This window comes from Bubalus bubalis, chromosome 11, assembly GCF_019923935.1.
Source record: "Bubalus bubalis isolate 160015118507 breed Murrah chromosome 11, NDDB_SH_1, whole genome shotgun sequence".
NCBI classification, from domain to species: Eukaryota; Metazoa; Chordata; class Mammalia; order Artiodactyla; family Bovidae; genus Bubalus; species Bubalus bubalis.
The window spans coordinates 12,067,197-12,073,627 of NC_059167.1; the positions used below are offsets into that span (position 1 = coordinate 12,067,197).

A 6,431-nucleotide genomic window follows, 5' to 3' on the forward strand; every position below is an offset into this window, starting at 1 on the left:
GGTGTAAGGGGAAACAGCCTCTTAAGGCTCCTTCTATGTGTCACCCAGCACCCGCCTGCCAAAGCCAACACCCGAATGCCCACTGGCCGGGGAACTGGAGGCCTTGTTAACTGAGGCCCTTAAATCCACTCTTTCATCTGAGCATGTTTGACTGACTTGAGCTGTGGAAAATTTCCCTTGTTTGTGTACATGCAGAGGGCTTTTTGGTAAGGGTAGGACTTTCTGGAATCTCATTTTCAGAGGTTAACAAAGTTGACTTCAGTAAGTCAACAGTCTCATCTCAGTAGACTTATGTGATGGAAATATCAAAGTCACAAGTCAATGCTGACCTATAAAATCCTTGAATTTAAAAAGACAAGAATTATTTTTCAATGTTAACTATGACTAAAGAGTGATTCAACTTCTTGTTTCTCCTTTTTTCCCTCAATAGCCCACCAACTTCTCTATACCCAGTATTCCTCATAACACACACTTGCCAGCTATTGCAACATAACATCAACCTGTCTAATTATAAAAGCTAGTGCCCAGAGTGATGTTAGTAAGAGGCAAAAGAGGTGATTCTCAACTTAATCCACCCTCACAGAAAGAGCAGCTAGCAACTATTCATAAATAAAACACCTTTGTGAAGATCTCAAAACCCAGGGGTGAGGTTAAAACACTCCATTGGACCACACAAAAAAAAAAAAAAAAAGAGAGAGAGAGGAAAAGAAAAAACATGTTAGAAGGTAAAAGAAGTGGTTTCACTCTGATTGCAAGACCCTTCCCCCAGGTTGGTGCAGCACCACCCTGAAGGGGATCCCTCTGGATATACAGTTCATCCACTGGGAAGAGAAGAGCTCAAGGTAGACATGCAGTTTCTCCAGCATTCTGGGGTGCTTTCAGGGAGACACACTTATATACTGCCTTACATTTATCAGTGGGAAATCAGGTAGAGAAGAAACGGGATGGGTCTCACAGTAATGTGCTTATGGATCTTGGAAGACCACATTCCCGCTGCTGTAGTGCCCAACTGCAAATTCCAACCGGTGTGTCTGCTCTTCTGCAGAACTAAACTGGTGGCCCCATCTGGCCAGAAAGGCCAGATCAGCCTTGTTTGGATCCACAGTTGACAGCTTGTTTTATTCAGAAAGCACAGTCTAGAGACCCACATGGACAAGAAAGCAAGACAATGGCCCAGGCCAACTATTAAGCATAGCCTTTAGCCCTGGCAAACTGGGAAGTCTGGCCAGAGATTCCAGGCAACATCACAGCACCTCTACAGGCTGAACTTAGACAGGAAGCAAGTCTTTGGCCCTGCCAAACTGCTAAAGATATGCTCCAGCCCTTTCCAACCAGGAAGCCTGGCCAGGGAAATCAAGCAGCTCTAAAGTATATCCTGTGTCCCACCAGGGTAGGGAACAAGTCAGCAATTCCACCACTGGCTGAATCAGGTTGGAAGGAAGAAGGGAGTACTTCTTTAAATATGCAAATAGTAATGCAAGTAAAGATGATCATGAAGAATCAGGTACACATGATATCACCAAGGAAACTAATAGAGCTCTAATAATAGACCCTAAGGGCTTCCCTGATAGCTCAGTTGGTAGAGAATCTGCCTGCAATGCAGGAGACCCCCATTCGATTCCTGGGTTGGGAAGATACCCTGGAGAAGGGAAAGGCTACCCACTCCAGTATTCTGGCCTGGAAAATTCCATGGACTATATAGTCCATTGGGTTGCAAAGAGTCAGACATGACTGAATGACTTGCACTTAACAGACCCTAAAGTAATGGAGATCTATGACCTGTCTGACAAATAATTTAGAATAATCCTCCTAAAGTAATTCAGTAAATTAAAACACAGACAGACAATGAGATAAAATTAGGAAAGCACTGCATGAACAAAATGAGAGTTCAACAGAGAAACAGGAAGCATAAAAATTAAAAGAAAATGAAATCCTAGGTACAGTGACTGAAGAATTAAACTTGGCCAAGCAGAAGAAAGAATGTCTGAGCCTGAAGACAGATTAGGTGAAGCTATTTATTGATAACAGGAAAAAAAAAAGAATGAAATCTTGTGTGAATTATAAGATATTATTACCATTGAAAGAAAAATCTACACACTACTAGAGTCTCAGAAAGAGAATAGAGAGGCAGAGAAAGGGGCAGGCAACTTAATTAAAGAAATGATGGCTAAGAACCTTCCAATTCTTAATGTTTCAGGATATAAAATCAACATGCAAAAGTCAGTTCTCTTTCTACACATTACAAATAAACTATCTGTAAAAGAAATACATAAAATAATCCCATTTTTAATAGCATCCAAAACAATAATATACTTAAAAATACATTTAACCAAGATAGGGAAAGACCTTTACACTGAAAATCAGAAGATATTGATGAAATAAATTTAAAAAGACACAGATAAATGGAAAGTTATCCCATGTTCATGAATCGGACAGTTTAATTTTGTTAAAATGTCTTTACTACCAAAAGCCATGTATAGATTCAATATAATCCCTATCAACATTCCTATGTTATTTTTCATGAAAATAGAGAAAACGATCCTAAAATTCATATGGAACTACAAAGACCTTGAATAAAGCAATCTTGTAAAACAAAAACAAAAATGAAAAAAACTGGAGGCATCATACTTCAAACTATATTACATTGCAATATAAGGTTATGGAATACAAAATTATAATAATCAATACAGTATGGCACTGGCATAAAAACAGACCCATATACCAATAGGACAGAATTGAGAGCTCAGAAATAAACCCATATGTATACCTTCAACTAGTATTTGACAAAGGAGTTAAGAATACACAGTGGAGAAAGGACAGTCTCTTCAACAAATGGTTTGAGGAAAAATGGATATTCGAATGCAAGACAATGGATTTGGACCCCTAATTTATACCACAAAAAAAATTAACTTCAAATGGATTTCATAGCCAAAAACCTCCCCAATACCAAGCTCTTTTTTTGACAATGGTTCCGGGGATGTTTTTCGGCTATAACACTTCAAGCATAAGCAACAAAAACAAAAGTAATGAAGAAGAACTACTCAAGCTAAAAAACTTCTTCCCAGCAAAAGAAAAAATCAACAAAATGAAAAGCCAGCCTACTGAATGGGAGAAAATATTTGCAAACTATATGTCTTTTAAGGAGCTAATATCCAAAATACATAAGCAATTCTTAATTCTTACAAGTCAATACAAGAAAACAAATATGATTAAAAATGAGCAAAGAACATGAATAGACATTTTCCCAAAGAAGACATACAAATAAGTACCTGAAAAGGCACTCAATATCATTAATTATTAGGGAAATGCAAATCAAAAGCACCAGGAGATATCACTTTATACCTGTTAGAATGGCAATTATCAGAAAGATAAGAGAATGTGGAGAATGTGCTGGTGAGAATGTGAAAAAATGGGAACCTTTGTGTTGGTAGGAATGGAAATTGGTGCAGCCACTATGGAAAAGTGTGTGTGTGTGTTTATTAACATCCGACACTATTTCTGGAATGGAAAGGTGGGGTGGTTGGGGGACAGGGAAAGAGAGGATGGAGAAAATTATTTGAGAGGCTCAAATTTGGACCTATCTTCTGAGCAATTACAAACTGCAGGGATTTAGAAGCATCTCTTCTGCTTCTGCTCTCCTCTTGCCCACATTTCCCTCCTTGTTTGGTTTCTACTAAATGACTATTCTAGTTTTCCCATTTCAAATTGGACATCACAACAGAGCTGCACAGCGTGCTGCCCATCCCCTAGTCAACACGCATCGGCAGCATCTCACACCTACCTCTCTCCACGCTTCTATTTCCACTTCGATGGTTCACGAGCATGTAGGCCATTTTTTCAGCTAACTGGCCGAGGAGAAGCACGAGGGCTCCAAGAGCATTTCTTGAAAAGTGCAAAACCAGCGAGGTGACCTCACTCTCTTCCAGGACAAGCAGAAGGTTGTCTCAACATGAGCAGGATAAAACCCAGGATGCTGGGAAAGCCTTCATTTTCACGGAGAAAAACCTGAACCAGGGCCATGTGGGCCTGCATTGCCGGCCGGGGTTCTGTGTGCGGAGATGCACTTCCGTGGCTTCCGGGAGAGCCGCCCCCAGGAGGAGCAGCTGAAATTCATCAAGGAGATGGTGACCACCTGAAAACCTGACCAGGTGGGGTTGGGCGGGTACCTCTTCGAAAGGCTCAACCTCAAACACAACTGGGCTTCCCAGGTGGCTCAGTGGTCAAGAATCAGCCTGCAGTGCAAGAGATAAGGGTTCGATTTCTGGGTGGAGAAGATCCCCTGGAGAAGGAAATGACAACCACTCTAGTCTTCTTGCCTGGAGAATGCCATGGTCAGATGGCCCAGGCAGGCTATGATCTATGGGCTTGCAAAAGAGTCAGACACGGCTTAGTGACTAAACAACAAGCACAAGTAGAGGCAGAAGCCCAGTGGCCTTTGAGGAGCCCCTGTGGTGTCAGAGCTTCTCCCCGAAGCTCCTCTCTGCAGTCCTTGGCAGCTTTTTAATCACTCTAGAGCCTTCTCCTCAGCCTTGGGCCAAATGGAAACAATAAAGCTTTTTGCATTAAAAAAAGAGAAAAAAACAAACAAACAAAAAAACTCCAAACAACCCCGATGCATGCACATAAGCACATTATCCTAGGTGATGCATTAACATCAAAAAGTACACCACAATACTAAATAATTGTTAGTTTTTTAAGTTTTAATGACACCCTTAATTGAAGCTACCTTGTACTCCACTCCTCACCCTGCCTAATTGTCTTTCCTTGCAAACCTAAACCACCTTTTTTGTTTGTTTTAAAAAGAACACTTATGTATTGTCTGCTAGATTCCCCTGACCCTCACAAAAAATTAAAATTAAAAATAAATAAACAAATAAAATGGGCAAACTGCTAAGTACAGAGTAAAAACAGGAAAATGGTTTACTTGTTGAAACCTACTATTTACGGTTGAAACCTACTGTACTCCATGAAACCAAGAAGCAACAGTTTATGGTGGTTCTAGCCATGTTTCCTAACACTTATTTTGAATTGGTGATGGAAAAGAAGATACTATTAAATGGTCTATGAATAACTTTCTCTTTCTCTCGTAATAGTTTTATGATGAAAATTCTAGGCCAAAACTTGCAGGTGAGTGAGAGCAGAGAAGAGAAAAATCACAATTTTCAACAGTGGAACAGTGAGAACATTATAACTTGAGAATATACTTAATGAACTATCTCTTCTATGTAGACTCATGCAAAATCAGTGTAGCTATAGCTATTGCAAATACACGAGTATAACCCTAGGGAAAAATGCTAGTAGCTTTGTGATCACATTTCTAGAGGTAAAACAGAATTTCTTAGCTTCCACAGGTGCAAATGAGTAGTATTCTCCTTTACTCATTCCCTTGAAAGAGAACATGGATTCTATTCCAATATGTCACATTTTACAAAAGATTAAGCAGCTGTATATAATCTATAGACTGTTTTATTCATTTCAAAAAGTGATTGAGCACAGTTGAATTGAAATACAATACATACAAGCTGAAAAAATCCTTTCAGTTTTCAAGCAATCTCATTAAATGGTGAAGAGTCTACTTAAGTTAATCTTGTCTTTCATGTTGTCATTGAATAAAGAACTGGAATCATGCCATTAATTTGTCCATTGGAAAGAATGTTAGGTTTAGTTACTCTGAAACACATTGAACAAGAAAAAGACTCAGGTCAAGAGATCCAGCAATAAATATTCTTTTAAAGCTTCTTTTGTGCTTCTTAACATTGTGTGGTATTAAAAGATATTCTTTCATGAAGATGTGGGCATAGATAAAACAAGAATAGCAAAATATTAGTAATTCTTCAAATCAGATAATGAATAAATGGGGGCTGTTATACTATTCACTTTATTTTTGAAAATATTTGGAAACGTTCAGAGTAAAAAATCAAATTAAAAACAAAACCAAAATACACAGAGATCCATGGCATGAAAGGAGGGACTGTGGTCCTCTCTGCATTGGAGATGAAGATCTAGGTTTTCATTTTGCTGATGAACCAGGTCCAGTTAGTTACTACGTTTACCACTATTCATTGATCCATTGGAATGCAATTAATAAATTGATCTACTGGCTTAAAGTTAGGAAAAAGGTTCAAATTTCTTTATTCGAAAAAATTAATTTTACTCTAATTTTTGATCTTATGCTTTATGTGCATGTATAGAAAGATTCAAATTCAGTTCAAGGTGATTAACTGAACAAATTTAGAATTTCAGAATGATCATGAGCTTTTAAGTGGACACACAGTATTGTTGACTGTAGGTACAATGTTGTAGAACAGATCTCTAGAACATATTCATCTTAACCAAAATCTTATGCTTGTCGACTAATAATTTAAAGAGAGTAAATCTCATGTTAAGCGTTCCTACCAAAATAAAATATTAAAAATACAAAATAATGCATA

General features: G+C 38.4%; 1 long non-coding RNA gene across 1 annotated transcript in view; it reads right to left on the reverse strand.

The window, feature by feature from the left end:
• Window positions 1-4,827, reverse strand: part of LOC123464663 — a 30,955-nt gene extending 26,128 nt beyond the window's left edge. The window contains exon 1 of the long non-coding RNA XR_006639678.1: window positions 3,782-4,827. This is a non-coding gene — a long non-coding RNA (uncharacterized LOC123464663). The remainder of the gene's footprint in view (window positions 1-3,781) is intronic.
• Window positions 4,828-6,431: the final 1,604 nt, after the last annotated feature.